The sequence below is a fragment of the Lolium perenne genome, chromosome 5, assembly GCF_019359855.2.
Source record: "Lolium perenne isolate Kyuss_39 chromosome 5, Kyuss_2.0, whole genome shotgun sequence".
In the NCBI taxonomy this organism is placed as follows: domain Eukaryota; kingdom Viridiplantae; phylum Streptophyta; class Magnoliopsida; order Poales; family Poaceae; genus Lolium; species Lolium perenne.
In genome coordinates, this window is record NC_067248.2 from 61,184,244 (window position 1) to 61,202,651 (window position 18,408).

Consider the following 18,408-nt stretch of genomic DNA (forward strand, 5'->3'; position numbering starts at 1 on the left):
GTGGGAATACGATTTTTTATGGTGACAGCATAGAATCTGTTTCAGGACAACAACTTTCCTAAATCTTTTTTTCTTCCTATTAGAGGATATTCTTGGCACAAAAACGAAATAAAAATGATAAGGAGAGGTTATTACAGAGGTAATAACTTCCAATACTCAAAAAAAGAAAAATTATATAAATAAAACATGGGTCATCTTTCAAGAGTGCTTTTATTTAATGCCTTTCAGCTAGGCGCAGAAAAAGGGCTAGCATCAAGTATTTTTAAAATGAAGAAGCATCAAGATCAATGCCAGAAGTCTTTTCAACAAGGAATTGTATTTTATCCATATAAGTTTTAGAATACCCCCTCTCAGCACTTTTGGGTTCACTACTTTCATCAAATGGGTTTTCAGGAACAATCCAATCAAAATTCTTTTCCAAAGCTTCATGCATTCCTATGAGTTTAACATGTATTGGTATTTTGATTTTCTCCCTATTTTCAGGTTCAAAAGAAGCCTGGTGACCAGGTGTATACGTGAGCACGCGGTGACTGGCTGACACGTGTCCAACGGCCATTTGTGATCCGTTAGATGATAACCCTGTGCGTCATCCTCTAAAAATAGCCTTCTAGTACGGCCTCACCCTTAACACTTTCCTCCCTCGTTGACCCATCCTCCTGGCCGCTGTAGCTCATCCCTTCCCCCCTCCGTCCGCTCCTACTCTCTAGTCCCCAACCTGTCCACAACAGTTGTCACCTCGGTAGGAGCGCCGCCGGTTCCCTGCCGACGCTGCTGATAAGGGATTAACTTATCAATGCCTACAAGTTGTAGACTAGGGTTTAGTTGGAAGTAGAGGGCAAGTAGATCTCGAAGGTTTCAGCCGGAAAGTACTCGACTGCTATGAAAACTAGAGTTGTCTGGAAAACAATGAATCGATCCTCTCTTTGTCCCTCGACTCCCCCTTATATAGGAGGCGGAGCCGAGGGTTTCGTGATACACAAGTTACAGAGTCAGGGAGGGTTTCTGATCCGTCCCGCAATAGTTACAAGTCAATATTCCTAATACAATTCTATCTTTCCAAACTATCTCTTGATTGGGCTTCTGGGCTTTGTAAATCTTCGGGTCGTAGGCCTTCAACAAACCCCGGGTACCTTCTTCGGCAGGCTCATTGGGAATGCCTATGTCAGTAGCCCCCGAGATTTTGCTTGAATCGAAGAATCAAGGAAAATCTCCATCTTTACAATCTGCATATAAGTTCTTTAACTCGACAATAAATCTCCTCGAAAGACTCATATATTGTACAGGGATATTGGTAATTGGGGCTGATTCGTCTGATAGATCAGGTACCAGTTAAATGCTCTCGTAGCAATCCACCAAAACCTACTTCAAGATCACGTCCCTGGACATGATCTCGGGATACTGGTGTAAATTCGACATGTGCCGCTTAAGGTCTTACCAGATGCCGAATCCCAGTTATAGTTTATCGGGTACCTAACACGTCCGTTAGGATTTTTCTTCGCATCTGTTGACACGGAAAAAGTAGCAAAGCGCCGTCAGAAGCGGTGCTACGCCGCACAGGACGGATCCCGGGGACTTACCTTCGCAGAGTTTTGCGGCATTCAGAGATTATTTCGCGACTTAGGCGCTCTGAGAATATATTTGTCGAGTGCTTTTTCCGGCTGCTGGAATAGCACATTTATTCGAGTCAACGGATGACTTATATTGCTTTTAACTTATCCTCCCGATGGGAGTATATGAAGAGTTATTTTGATAACTCGAAATATACTCATCAATACTTCTTAAATTTCATCGGGTACGCGAACAGCGTTCCCGATGGGAGTAGCCCCCGAGGCTACAACCAAGTGCTTGTACTTGTTTGTAGGCTCACCTTTGTAACATCTTAACCACTATTTTGTTTATTTTTCATGCTTCTGTGCATATTTATCGGTTGCCCGAACAGCGCTCCCGATGGGAGTAGCCCCCGAGGCTACAGTCGAGGATTTATACTTGGCTGTAGGCTCCAATTTTTCTTTGTCACAATATTTTGAATCAGAACCTTCTAAATCATCTCCATCAATCTTCTCGAAATTTCTTTATAAAGTAGCCCCCGAGCATTTGAACAAAAACTTGTATTTGGACAAAGGCTCTCAAAATTATCAGTCGTCTTTCCTTGTCGCCAATTTTCATATCTCCTCAGCCGATGTTTTTCCATTGAAATTGTGACGTCAGTGCTGACGATAGCCACGACCATTGTATTGGGAAGACACGAGAGCTGTCTCTTCGCTGACCTGCGAGCCCAAAATCTGTGGCACATTGACACGTTACGCAAGTGGGGGACACACGTCCTCCACTTTTTCTGGCACGCGCGCTGTAGCGCCTGTCTAGGTCCTTCACAGTAAAAATACTGTTTTACCCCTTAAGCCACGTGTATATCATCGAGACCATTCATCCATCATCCAACGGTGCGACGCTTTGACTGAAACCACCATAAATAGCCGTCGTGTTCCTCGTTTATCCCCTTCGCCGCGCCATTGCTCTCAGTAATGTTTTCCGTATCGTGGCTCTCGGTACAGGGGGTTTCGCGACGGAGGCTTAAGTAGGCGGAAGGGTAGGTCAAAGGGCGTCACGGGGGGCCCACACCACAGGGCCGCGCGGCCAGGGCCTGGGCCGCGCCGCCCTGGTGTGTGGCCACCTCGTGGCCCCACTTCGTCTCCTCTTCGGTCTTCTGGAAGCTTCGTGCAAAAATAGGACCCTGGGCGTTGATTTCGTCCAATTCCGAGAATATTTCCTTACTAGGATTTCTGAAACCAAAAACAGCAGAAAAACAGCAACTGGCACTTCGGCATCTTGTTAATAGGTTAGTGCCGGAAAATGTAAAATAATGCTGTAAAGTATGTGTAAAACACTCAAGTATTGTAATAAAAGTAGCATGGAACATAAGAAATTATAGATACGTTTGAGACGTATCAAGCATCCCCAAGCTTAGTTCCTACTCGTCCTCGAGTAGGTAAACGATAACACAAATAATTTCTGAAGTGACATGCTACCAACATAGTCTTGATCAACATTATTGTAAAGCATATGAGATGAATGGAGTGATCTGAACAAAAGATTGCTAACAAAGATAATGACTAAGCAAATGAATCATATAGCAAAACTTTTCATGAATAGTACTTTCAAGACAAGTATCAATAAGACTTGCACAAGAGATAACTCATAAGCAATAAATTCAAAGTAGAATGAATTGAAGCAACACAAAGGATGATTAAGTTTCAGCAATTGCTTTCAACTTGTAACGTGTATATCTCATGGATATTTGTCAACATAGAGTAATATAACAAGTGCAATAAGTAAACATGTAAGAATCAATGCACACAGTTAACACAAGTGTTTGCTTCTAAGATAGAAAGGAATGGGTAAACTGACTCAACAATAAAGTAAAATATTGGCCCTTCGCAGAGGGAAGCATTGATTACTATTTTTGTGCTAGAGCTTTTTGTTTTGAAAACATAGAAACAGTTTTTTCAACGGTAGTAATAATTCATATGTGCTATGCATAATACTTCCTACAAGTTGCATGTCTCATGCATAGAGTACCAATAGTGCTCGCACCTTGTCCTACTATCTCGGAAAACACGGATTCTCATCGCATAACATATGCTTCAACTAAGTGTCACAAAGGGGTACCTCTATGCCGCCTGTACAAGTGTCTAAGGAGAAAGCACGCATTGGATTTCTCGCTTTTGATTATTCTCAACTTAGACATCCATACCGGGACAACATAGACAACAGATAATGGACTCCTCTTTTTCATGCTTAAGCATTCAACAATAGTTAATATTCTCATAAGAGATTGAGGTTGTATGTCCAAACTGAAACTTCCACCATGATACATGGCTTTAGTTAGCGGCCCAATGTTCTTCTCTAACATATGCATACTCAAACCATTTGATCATGAAATCCACTACTTCAGACAAGACGAACATGCATAGCATCTCACATGATATGCAACAAAGGTAAAGTTGATGGCGTCCCCAGAAAACATGGTTACCGCTCAACAAGCAACTTATAAGAATTAAAACACATAACTACATATTCATCACCACAATAGTTTTTAAGCTATTTGTCCCATGAGCTATATATTGTAAAGGTAGAGGAATGAAATTTAAAGGTAGCACTCAAGTAATTTACTTTGAAATGGCAGGAAATACCACATAGTAGGTAGATATGGTGGACACAAATGGCATGGTGTTTGGCTCAAGGTGTTTGGATGCACGAGAAGCATTTCCTCTCAGTACAAGGTTTGGGCTAGCAAGGTTGTTTGAAGCAAACACAAGTATGAACAGGTACAGCAAAACTCACACAAGAACATATTGCAAGCATTATAAGGCTCTACACTGTCTTCCTTGTTGTTCAAACACTTTACCCGAAAATATCTAGACTTAGAGAGATCAATCATGCAAACCAAATTAAACAAGCTCTACAGTAGTTCTTCATTAATAGATTAAACTACATGATGCAAGAGCTTAAACATGATCTATGAGAGCTCAAACAATTGCCAAATTGTCAAACCATATGCATCATTTTCCAATTCCAACCATATAGCAATTTAACGAAGCAATAAGCTTTCGCCATGAACATTAAAGCACAATTAAGAACACAAGTGTTCCATATGAAAAAGCGGAGCGTAATATCTCCAATATAAGAATGGCGAGATCCAACTTTATTCAAACAAAAACAAAAACAAACCGACGCTCCAAGTAAAGAACATAAGGATGTGATGGAATAAAAATATAGTTTCACTAGAAGTGACCTGATAATGTTGTCGATGAAGAAGGGGATGCCTTGGGCATCCCCAAGCTTAGATGCTTGAGTCTTCTTAAAATATGCAGGGATGAACCACCGGGGCATCCCCAAGCTTAGACCTTTCACTCTTCTTGATCATAGTATATCATCCTCTTCTCTTGACCCTTGAAAACTTCCTTCACACAAACTTCAAGCAAACTCATGAGAGGGTTAGTGCATAACCACAAATTCATATATTCAGAGGTGACACAATCATTTTTAACACTTCTGGACATTGCACATAGCTTCTGAAAGTTAATGGAACAAAGAAACTAATTCAACATAGCAAAAGCGGTAATGCGAAATAAAAGACAGAATCTGTCAAAAACAGAACAGTCCGTAAAGATGCATCTGGACTGGGCACTTAACTTGCTCAAATGGAAAAACTCAAAACTAATGAAAGTTGCGTACATATCTGAGGATCACGCTCGTAATTTTGCAGATTTTTTCGAATTTGTTACAGAGACTTATGCCAGAATTCGTGACAGACAGCAATGCTGTTTCTGCGCAGCGATCCCAAATATAACATCAACTTTAGCATAGAAACTTTACTTGGCACAAAAACATGATAAGGAGAGGTTGCTACAGTAGTAAACAACTTCCAAGACTCAACAAAACAAAAATTGCTGTAGTAAAATAAACACATGGGTTATCTCCCAAGAAGTGCTTTTCTTTAACGCCTTTCAGCTAGGCGCAGAAAGTGCATATCAAGTAACATCAAGAGATGGAGCATCAACATTATCTCTAGGGGCGTGGGAAGTTTCTTCCACAATGCATGTTATCTTATCTATGTAGGTTTCAGAGGCTCCTTTTTCATTATTCTTAGGCTTGCTATTCTCATCAAACAAATTTTTAGGAACAAGCCAACCATAGTTATTTTCTAGAGCTTCATGCATTCCTAGGAGCTTACAAGGTATTGTTGTCTTAATCTCCCCACCATCATTAACATTGTTAGTGTACTTTATTCTATTAATGTCCATCTTTTCAAGGGTACTAACAAAGTTGGTGTAAGAAACCAAGCATTTTATATCTAGCAAAGACTTTTCTAGCCTCTCTCGCTACACCACCAAATTCTTTAAGAAGGGTTTCTAAAACAAAATCTTTCTTTTCTCCTTCCTCCATATCACCAAGTGTGAGAAACATGTGTTGGATAATAGGATTAATATTAACAAATTTAGTTTCCAGCATGTGTACTAAAGAAGCAGCAGCAATTTCATAAGTAGGAGCAAGCTCTGCCAAATGTCTATCTTCAAAATCCTCAGCGGTACTAACATGAGTGAAAAAATCTTCTATATTATCTCTTCCAATTATAGACCCTCGGCCTACCGGTATGTCTTTTAGGGCGTACTTAGGAGGAAACATAATGAAGTAAAATAAAAGTAAACTAGGCAAATAAAGTAAAGACAAGTAACTAAATTTTTTTGTGTTTTTGATATAGAGAACAAGACAATAAATAAAGTAAAGCTAGCAACTAATTTTTTTGTGTTTTGTTTAAGTGCAGCAAACAAAGTAGTAAATACAATAAATCAAGACAAAAACAAAGTAAAGAGATTGGAAGTGGAGACTCTCCTTGCAGCGTGTCTTGATCTCCCCGGCAACGGCGCCAGAAAAAGTCTTTGCTGGCGTGTAGTCAACACGTCCGTTGGGAACCCCAAGAGGAAGGTGTGATGCGCACATCAGTAAGTTTTCCCTCAGTAAGAAACCAAGGTTATCGAACCAGTAGGAGCCAAGAAGCACGTGAAGGTTGTTGGTGGAGGAATGTAGTGCGGCGCAACACCAGTGAAACCGGCGCCAACGTGGAACCTGCACAACACAATCAAAGTACTTTGCCCCAACGTAACAGTGAGGTTGTCAATCTCACCGGCTTGCTGAAAACAAAGGATTAAACGTATCGAGTGGAAGATGATGTTTCTTTGCAAAGAACAGTAAAAGCAGTAGAATGTATTCAGATGTAAAAGAATGGACTGGGGTCCACAGTTCACTAGTGGTGTCTCTCCAATAAGATAACTAACATGCTGGGTGAACAAATTACAGGTGAGCAATTGACAAATAAAGATTCAATACATATCAACGATGATTACTATGTGATTTAATCAGGGCATTACGACAAAGTACATAAACCGCTATCCAACATGCATCCATGCCTAAATAATCCACCTTCAGGTTATCATCCGAACCCCTTCCAGTATTAAGTTGCGAACAACAGATAATTGCATTAAGTATGGTGCGTAATGTAATCAACACAAATATCCTTAGACAAAGCATCAATGTTTTATCCCTAGTAGCAACAGCACATCCACAACCTTAGAACTTTCTGTCACTATCCCAGATTTAATGGAGGCATGAACCCACTATCGATGCATGTTGACTCCCTCTTGGAGTTACAAGTATCAACTTGGCCAGAGCCTCTACTAGCAACGGAGAGCATGCAAGAACATAAACAACACATATATGATAGATTGATAATCAACTTAACATAGTATTCTCTATTCATCGGATCTCACCAAACACAACATGTAGCATTACAAATAGATGATCTTGATCATGTTAGGCAGCTCACAAGATCTATAACAATGAAAGCACAAGCGGAGAAGACAACCATCTAGCTACTGCTATGGACCCATAGTCCAAGGATGAACTACTCACGCATCAATCCGGAGGCGGGCATGATGATGTAGAGCCCCTCCGGTGATGATTCCCCTCTCCGGCAGGGTGCCGGAGGCGATCTCCTGAATCCCTCGAGATGGGATTGGCGGCGGCGGCCTCTCAGTAATGTTTCCCGTATCGGGGCTCTCGGTACAGGGGGTTTCGCGACGGAGGCTTTAAGTAGGCGGAAGGGTAGGTCAAAGGGCGTCACGGGGGGCCCACACCACAGGGCCGCGCGGCCAGGGCCTGGGCCGCGCCGCCCTGGTGTGTGGCCACCTCGTGGCCCCACTTCGTCTCCTCTTCGGTCTTCTGGAAGCTTCGTGCAAAAATAGGACCCTGGGCGTTGATTTCGTCCAATTCCGAGAATATTTCCTTACTAGGATTTCTGAAACCAAAAACAGCAGAAAAACATCAACTGGCACTTCGGCATCTTGTTAATAGGTTAGTGCCGGAAAATGTAAAATAATGTTGTAAAGTATGTGTAAAACACTCAAGTATTGTAATAAAAGTAGCATGGAACATAAGAAATTATAGATACGTTTGAGACGTATCAATCCTTCTCGAAGAAAACGCCCGTCAGTGATGAATTCATTGAAGATTCCTCGGGTACGGGTCCATCACGAGACTTAGAGGATCTTCGCCAGCAACTTCAATCCATGAAAAAACAGGCACTCTTAGTAATGGAACAATCCCGAAGAGCAACCGAGAGGGAGCAAATTGCACGACAGCAAGCTCAGGAAGCTATAGCTGCCAAAGAAGCTGCAGTTGTTGAGGCTACACATGCCACTTCTCGAGAGAATTTCATGCTTGAATTGTTGAATGACGCCAGCGTGGAAATGGCAGTTAAACTTGGCGAACTAAAACTTTATCTTATTGTTTTCTTCTTCTCTCTAACTGGTATGATATTGTTGAATAGGTTCGTTTGTTGACGCTGCTGACGAAGATCAAAGGGTGGATACAAGGTCGAATTTCCTTGTCAACCTTGCGCTAGACCATGGCTCCCTCTTTTGGGCCACCCCTGAGCGCACCCGACAAATCGTCAGATTCCAAGACCGCGCCTGCCAAGTTCGTGAGTTCCTTGATTTTTGTACTAAAACGCTGTCCATGGTCTACAACTCCATGTTTCCTCGGAATGATCAGCCTAAGACTCTGCCGGAACTTATGATCAAATTTAAAGACTCTCGTCAAATCCATGGCTTTGTAAGAGCTCAACTTATAGCAGGTGCTAGATTTGCACTTATTATGCTTCAGATTTGCCACTCAAAATTGGACATGACCAAAGTGGTGGAAAAAGTCCATGACAAGCTGAGGCAACGAAGGAGGGGTGTCGACAGGATTGATGCAATAGTTACGCCAGTGGCTGAGGAAATAATAGGCGACCTTCTTCGGATGGACGTCGACTTTTTTGCAGATGGTCATTACGCCGATTTCCTGGGTGCCTCCAATGAAGAAGATAGGATAAACATAGACGACATGTTAGGCCATGATTAAATCTATTTTTCCAGTGTTTAACTATCTTGTCGAGAAACATGTAAATTTGCTGTATGTATTGAAAAATAAAAATATCTCTAGCCCCCGAGTATTTTTGGTGGCCTGTGTCTTTATTTTTTCTTTTCTTGCGAGGTATTTTAAACCAAGGCAAGAATCGTTGTAAATTTATATATTGTATGGATGTCTATAGCAAGACAAACTTTGTCGGGTCAAAAACACCGAGTTTGTCGAAGAAAAAATGTATATCACCAATATCTTTATTATATTGCAGCACCGCGAGCCCGCCTCATTAAAAACCTTCCAGCCCCACTCGGTGCCCTGAAAGGAAAAGAGTGCGTCTGAAAACTCGTGGGCGTTTCAGTACATTGTATATTTACATATATATTTTGACTTAAGCGTAAAAACGCCTAAGTTGCGCCACGTTCCAGGGGTTTGGCTCCGCAACCCCTGTCTTCTTGTCCTTTATCCTGTACGCTCCTCCTTCGATTACTTCAGTAAAAATATAGGGCCCTAGCCAAGGCCCAAGGTGACTCGAGTTTCTCGTGGCTATCTTGTGTGAGTCGAAGAACTAAGTCGCCAACCTGGAAAGACCTTGGTCTCAATCGTCGATTGTGATAGTTTTTCATATCTTGCTGATACTTGGCGACTCTTGACAATACTTCGTCGCGAGCCTCATCAAGTGCATCCATGTCGTCTTCCCGCGCCTTTCTCGAGGTTTCTTCATCAAACTCCGCTACTCTCGGGGAATTATGTTCTATTTCTATCGGCAACATTGCTTCTGCTCCATGAACCAGGAAGAATGGGGTTTCCTGAGTTGCTGTGTTGGGTGTTGTTCGTATGCTCCATAGCACACTTTGTAGTTCCTCTAGCCAAGTATGCAGAGCTTTTTCCAATGGTCCTAGCAAATGTTTCTTGATGCCGTTGCAGATGACGCCATTTGCTTTCTCGACTTGACCGTTAGTCTGCGGGTGCGCAACTGACGCAAAGTGTAGTTTAATGCCTACCTCTGCACAATAAGCTTTGAATTCCTTGGACGTGAAATTGCTGCCATTGTCTGTGACAATGCTATGAGGAACTCCAAACCGAAAGACAATGCTTTTGATGAACTTGACCACCGATGCTGCATCTGGCGAGTTTATCGGCTTCGCTTCAACCCACTTGGTAAATTTGTCGACACCTACAAGCATATACTCGTATCCTCCTGGCCACGTGACGTGGGCATTACCCTTCGGGTAACTAATATTGCTCTACCCTATACGGTCCACGAGGAGGCCCATGAAGGTACCCGAAGGGAAGATGGGCCACTAGGACGGTGCGGCGGAATATTACTTGACGCACAAGACACGGAAGAAGCCGAACAAGGAAAGATTAGAGATAGATCTATTGTAATCCTACTCATACTCGACTAGACCTCTCGGGACCTGGACACCTATATAAAGGCCAGGAGAGGGGCTATCGAGGGACACAATCAATCTTAGCAATCTTAGCCAACAGAAGCTTAGACCTAGGTTACCCTAGCGATTAGCTATCTCGACGAGATCACAGCCGAACTATTCGGCACCCCATTGTAACACTGTTTTCATCATAATCAAGAACAGACAGGCAGGACGTAAGGGTTTTACCTCATCGAGGGCCCCGAACCTGGGTAAATCGCTCTCCCCGCTTGTCTGCGTACCGATGTCTCGTGTCAGCTTGCAGGATTCCATCAACCCTAAGCCCCTATCGGAGGGCATTGCCGAGGAGCTCCCTCGACAATTGGCGCCGTCTGTGGGAAACCTGTCGGCACAAGGCAGGGCATCGGCAGTACCAGTCACGTCCGTAGCGTTTGTGCTCGAGTCGCCAACACCTCCAGGACCAAAAGATCCGATCTACTGCGAGCCCTTCGAGTTCGCATCACACCTCAAGCCGTCGCACCCGGCCCCTTTAGAATCGAGTGACGACATGACCACCACCTTTGGAGGCGTCCACTTCATCATCGACTCCGGAGGCTTTCTTCGCCTCCCAAGGACAGGTACGTCCGGTTTGGGCCCCTCGGTCTCAACAGAAGATACTCGGGCAGCAACCTTGGAAATTCCGCCCAGAAGCATGCATGGAGGTAACCGAGGGAACCTCGATCACGCAACAGGGAGAAAGAAAAGGCGAAGGGAATCATACTATGGAGAACGGGAACAGGAGGGCATGCAATCGATCCATGGCCGCGCCCGTTCACCGCACCTATCAGCCACGGAGCAACTCGATGCGCCATGCTACCTCCACTCCTATATCGACCCAAAGGACGGGCGGGAAAAATCTAGTCACCTATTAAGGAACTGCCGACACTTCCTGGAAATTCGACAGTTCTGTGATGACCTCAGGAGTGAAGCTATATCGAGAGCTCACATAATGGAGAAAAAAGCAAGATCTTACAGCTATCGGGCGGAGCCATATATCCCGGAACCGTACGAACCAATGGAGAAGGATGAGTACGTGCCAGCCGAGGTATTCCCAGAACCGCGCGGGCAGGTCAGCATGATCCACAAAACCAGCTTCTCAAAAAGGGAAATCAAGAAATTCTCACGAGAAGTGAAGTACGCAGAAGTCACTATGGTTGATACACCTGAATTCATCGACTGGTCAGAGCAAAGTATCTCCTTCGACAGGTCAGATCACCCGAAAGCTGTCCCTAGACCAGGCCACGCAGCTCTAGTCCTTGAGGCGCAGATCGGAGGGTACAACATGAGTAAGGTATTCATGGATGGAGGAAGCGGCTTAAACCTACTGTTCGCCAACACGATGAAAGCTATGGGTTTAACAGTCGATATGCTAAGGGAGTCCGACACAGGATTCCACGGCATTATACCGACTCGACCCGCTTACTCTCTCAGAAAAACGTCATTAGATGTGGTCTTCGGCACGCCCACCAATTTCAGAAGAGAAAAGATCGAGTTCGAAGTTGTCGACTGGGAGTCTCAGTATCATGCCATCCTCGGCAGGCCGGCGTTCGCCAAGTTTATGGCCGTACCCCATTATGCTTACCTAAAACTGAAGATGCCAGGCAACAACGGAACCCCAATAACCATTCATGGGAGTGTTTCTCGGTCAGACACCTGTGATAGAGAGTTCCAGAAGATCGCTTCAAAATTCGGCGCTAAGGAGGAGCTCAATGCGATCGACGCAGCCGTGGATCATACGCAGCCGCCAACCGACAACCGAAACGTAAGATCCGACGAGTTTGACACTGCAAAGGAAGCCAAGAAGCTGCAGGTGCACCCCACTGACCCGAAGAAAACGATCAATATATCGGCTGACCTCACGGCCGCATAGGAAGGCGCGCTCATCGAGTTCCTCCGTGAGCGCTGGGAGATATTTGCATGGGAACCATCCGACATGCCAGGTATCCCCAGAGAACTCGCTGAGCACGCCCTTAATGTTGACCCGACAGCCAAACCAGTGCAACAGTTGATGCGTCGATTCTCAGAACCCAAGAGGAGAGCAATTGGTGAGGAAATCAATCGACTTCGTAAAGCAGGATTCATCCGAGAGCTCAAGGAATCAGAGTGGGTGGCTAACCCTGTCATGGTACCCAAGAAGGACACCACCGCTCTGCGTATGTGTATCGATTACACCGGCCTCAACAAACACTGTCCGAAAGACCACTTCCCGCTGCCTAGAATCGACCAGATAGTTGATTCCACAGCCGGATGCGACCGCCTCTCCTTCCTCGATGCTTACTCTGGGTATAACCAGATCAAATTGAAGAAGGAAGATCAAGAGCTAACCGCGTTCATTACCCCACACGGCGTTTTCTGCTACAACGTCATGACCTTCGGGTTGAAAAATGCGGGAGCAACTTATCAACGTTGCATGCAAGCTTGCCTTGGAGAGCAGATCGGACGAAACATCGAGGTCTACATCGACGATATCGTGGTAAAAACAAAACACACTGCCACCCTCGTTGACGATCTGCGGGAAACCTTCGACAACCTAGACAGGTATAAGATCAAGTTAAACCCCAAAAAGTGCTTCTTCGGAGTACCAGGGGGGGCAAGTACTAGGATACTTCATCTCGGCCAGGGGGATCGAAGCCAACCCTTTGAAAATCAAAGCTATTCTCGACATGGAGCCGCCAAAGAATCTACACCAAGTGCAGCAGTTGGCAGGACGCTTAGCAGCACTCAGCAGGTTCATTCCCAAGCTGGGAGAAAAAGCTTTGCCTTTCTACAATCTGATGAAAAAATCGGAAAAGTTCGAGTGGACAAAGGAGGCGCAGGAATCCTTCGACAATCTAAAAAAGATCTTGTCGACATCTCCAGTCCTTGTAACCCCCCGTGAGAAGGAAACGCTGCTCATGTACATAGCTGCGACAGCCCAAGTTTTCAGCAGCGTCTTGGTTGTTGAACGAGAAGAAGCAGGGAGAGTCCACGGCATACAGAGGCCCGTTTACTACCTCAGTGAAGTACTCACACCTGCAAGACAAAGGTACCCCCATCATCAGAAGCTGGCGTATGCAGTATGGAGATCGGCCCGCAAGCTACGGCACTATTTCACCGAGCATCCGATTGTCGTTGTGAGCGAGGCGCCGTTGAAAAATATAATGACCAATCCAGAGGCCACCGGTCGAGTGTCCCAATGGGCTATCGAGATAGCACCTCACGACATAACTTATGTCAATCGAACGGCCATAAAATCCCAAATCCTCCCAGACTTCGTGGCAGACTGGATTCAATCCCAGACACCGGTGGCACCCGACATGTCAGGATCATGGATAATGTATTTCGACGGGTCAAAACGAAGCACAGGCGCTGCAGTAGGAGTAGTGCTGATATCACCACAAGGAGATAAGATGAAGTACATATTGCGTATGAACTTCCCTCTGCCGACAAACAATGAAGCAGAATACGAAGCACTGCTGCATGGAATGAAGATGGCAAAGGCGTGTGGGGCGACTCGCCTGGAAATCTACGGGGACTCAAACTTGGTGGTACAACAGTCGATGAACCTGTGCGACGCAGTTAGCGACAACATGATCGCCTATCGACAGCTGTATCAAAACATGGAAGCCAAGTTCGAGGGGTGTGAGCTCAAACATATCGGTAGAGCCAGCAACGAGGAAGCCGACACCTTAGCTAACATCGGCTCCATGTGTTCTCCCATCCCAGACGGAGTATTTTACGAAGTAATCACTCAGCGATCAATAAAAGAGAAGGCGCCGACACCTTCAAAACCATCGACTGAAGAAGCAGAGGCAAACCCACATCAAGTTACTGATGAAGCTCCAGCTCTCCCAGCCGAACAAGTTCTCCTCCTCGAGCCATTATGGACTAAACCGCTCCTGGCGTACCTGACAAGGCAGGAACTGCCGATAGATCCAGTAGAAGCAAAACGAATCGTCAGGCGATCAAAAGCTTTCACCATAGTAAACGGTGAACTCTATAAGCGTAGCATTTCCGGTATTTTCCAAAGGTGCATTGCCATCGACGACGGAAGAGCACTGCTGCGCGAGATACACGAGGGAACTTGCGGGCATCATGCGGGAAGTAGGGCTCTCGTAGCAAAAGCCTTCAGGGCAGGATTCTACTGGCCAACGGCAGCATCGGATGCTCGATATTTGGTCATGAAGTGCGACCCTTGTCAACGGTTTTCTCCAAAACCGCACGCCCCTCCAACAGACCTAATGACGATACCACTGGCACGGCTGTTCGCCCAATGGGGACTCGATCAAGTCGGGCCACTGCCGAGATCATCGCCTGGAGGACACACGTACCTATTAGTCGCAGTCGATAAATTCACAAAGTGGATCGAGGCAGTACCAGTACGAAACCAGAAGGCAAAAACAGCAGTCCAGTTCTTCAAGGAGATAACATGTCGGTTCGGCGTACCTCACAGTATCGTCACAGATAATGGAACCAACTTCGACTCCAAAGAGTTCCGAGAATTCTGTGATGACAGGGGCATAAAATTGAAGTTTGCATCAGTGGCTCACCCGCAAACAAATGGACAGGGGGAAAGGATCAACGGTCCAATAGGGGACGACCTCAAGAAACGCCTTACAGGCGCAGAGGGAGCTTGGGTCGAAGAATTACCATCAGTACTATGGAGTTTGCGTACCACGCCTAATAGGTCGACGCAGTACACCCCATTTTTTCTGGTACATGGAGCCGAAGCAGTCCTACCAGCTGATGTTCGATTCGAAGCACCTCGAGTGACGGCATACACAGAACCTTCTTCCAACATCGCACTGCAAGATGCCGTAGACCTACTAGATGAAGCTCGAGACATTGCTTTAGCCAGGACCACGGTATATCAGCAGGCGCTGAGGAACTACCACAGTCGACGAATACGCAATCGATGCTTCAGCGTTGGAGATATGGTACTGCGGCTGAAACAAAAAAGACCCTCGAAACTCGAGTCTCCATGGGAAGGACCTTACATCGTCACCGAAGTGATACCAGGAGGAGCGTACAGGCTCAAAAATCCAACTTCGGGAAAAGATGTCGAAAACCCATGGAATATCGCACACCTGCGACGGTTCTATACATAGGGTGCAATTGTTTTTATTATTTCAATAGCCTTTAAGGTTGATTTTTCTTTATGAATAAAGTTTTAATCAGGTTCTCTGTCTCCTTTTCTTCAATTCAGGCCCCACCACCTGAACAGGTCGACTGCGGCCCTTACCTTCGGCTCTTACTCCCATCGGGAGCATTGGCCCATAAAACACGCAGTGTCATTAATTAAATACTCTCAACGAGAGCTAAGATTAGTGGCACACACAAAAAAAACAACCAATCCAAGCCTCGAGAAAATACGCGAGTGCTGCCGTCGATGGTTACATTATCACAAAATAAGGCTCAAACCGGTGCACCGAGTAACGATGCCAAGCGTCTAATTCCCTCGACTAAGTCGATGGGTCTCTCTCTTACAAAACTTACACAAAGGCTTCGCAATAACATTGCATAATTCAACGAAGTCGTCAGGAGAGCAGGTTAACTGATCACTCAGCCGGCCCCGGCAAATGAAATATCAATCGAATTAACATAGCGTACAAACGTACGCGATAAATTTATACAAATAATCCTATGCAGGAATTAAAGCTATCACATTCATAGTCGAGCTCCTTGGTCCCAATGAGCCTTCAGATCCTTCTCAAGGCACGACTCCATTCGGGAAACGATGGTGTATGCAGGACCTCTGGCGGCATCATAATATTGGCCCAAGTTCTTCTCAGTATTTGCTACGGCTTCCAAGTCCAGAGACGGGTGACATGCCAATGTCGAAGCAAGAGCAAGCTCCGCACCCGCTGATACGCGTAGATGCACACGTCCGTTGGGAACCCCAAGTGGAAGGTATGATGCGTATAGAAGCAAGTTTCCCTCAGTATGAAACCAAGGTTTAATCGAACCAGTAGGAGCCAAGAAGCACGTTGAAGGTTGATGGTCGCGAAATGTGATGCGGCGCAACACCAGGGATTCCGACGCCAACGCGGAACCTGCACAACACAACCCAAGTACTATGCCCCAACGAAACAGTGAGGTTGTCAATCTCACCGGCTTGCTGTAACAAAGGATTAAACGTATCGAGTGGAAGATGTTTGCAAAGAAAACAGTAAAACAAGTAGATTGTATGCTATGTAAAGAATAGGACCGGGGTCCACAGTTCACTAGAGGTGTCTCTCCCATAAGATAAAAGCATGTTGGGTAAACAAATTACAGTCGGGCAATTGACAAAATAGAGAAAGGCATAACAATGCATATACATGATATGATAAATATAGTGAGATTTAATCCGGGCATTACGACAAAGTACATAGACCGCCATCCAACTGCATCTATGCCTAAAAAGTCCACCTTCAGGTTATCATCCGAACCCCATTCAGTATTAAGTTGCTAAGCAACAGACAATTGCATTAAGTATGGTGCGTAATGTAATCAACAACTACATCCTTAGACATAGCATCAATGTTTTATCCCTAGTGGCAACAGCACATCACAACCTTAGAACCTACTGTCACGATCCCAGGTGTAAATGAAGGCATGAACCCACTATCGAGCATAAATACCCCCTCTTGGAGTTAAGAGCAAAACTTGGCCAGAGCCTCTACTAATAACGGAGAGCATGCAAGATCATAAACAACACATAAACAATAGATTGATAATCACCATAATCATAGTACTCTCTATCCATCGGATCCCGACAAACACAACATATAGAATTACAGATAGATGATCTTGATCATGTTAGGCAGCTCACAAGATCCAACAATGAAGCACAACAAGGAGAAGACGACCATCTAGCTACTGCTATGGACCCATGGTCCAGGGGTGAACTACTCACTCATCACTCCGGAGGCGACCATGGCGGTGTAGAGTCCTCCGGGAGATGAATCCCCTCTCCGGCAGGGTGCCGGAGGCGATCTCCTGAATCCCCCGAGATGGGATTCGCGGCGGCGGCGTCTCAGTAAGGTTTTCCGTATCGTGGCTCTCGGTACTGGGGGTTTCGCGACGGAGGCTTTAAGTAGGCGGAGGGTCAACGCGAGGGGCCACACGAGGGGCCTAGGGGGCAGGTCGGCGCGGCCAGGGCTTGGGCCGCGCCGGCCACCCCTCTGGCCGCCTCGTGGCCCCACTTCGTTATCTCTTCGGTCTTCTGGAAGCTTCGTGCAAAAATAGGACCCTGGGCGAAAGTTTCGTCCAATTCCGAGAATATTTCTTTACTAGGATTTCTGAAACCAAAAACAGCAGAAACAAAGAATCGGCTCTTCGGCATCTTGTTAATAGGTTAGTTCCAGAAAATGCATAAATATGACATATAATGTGCATAAAACATGTAGGTATCATCAATAAAGTAGCATGGAACATAAGAAATTATCGATACGTTGGAGACGTATCAGCATCCCCAAGCTTAGTTCTGCTCTCGTCCCGAGCAGGTAAAACGATAACAAAGATAATTTCTGAAGTGACATGCCATCATAATCTTGATCATACTATTTGTAAACATATGTAATGAATGCAGCGATCAAAACAAAGGTAATGTCATGAATAAACAAGTGAATCATATGACAAAGACTTTTCATGAATAGTACTTCAAGACAAGCATCAATAAGTCTTGCATAAGAGTTAACTCATAAAGCAATAAATCAAAGTAAAGGTGTTGAAGCAACACATAGGAAGATTAAGTTTCAGTGGTTGCTTTCAACTTATAACATGTATATCTCATGGATATTGTCAACATAAAGTAATATAACAAGTGCAATATGCAAGTATGTAGGAATCAATGCACAGTTCACACAAGTGTTTGCTTCTTAAGGTGGAGGGAGATAGGTAAACTGACTCAACAATAAAAGTAAAAGAATGGTCCTTCAAAAGGAAAGCATCGATTGCTGTATTTGTGCTAGAGCTTTTATTTTGAAAACATGAAACAATTTTGTCAACGGTAGTAATAAAGCATATGAGTTATGAAAATTATATCTTACAA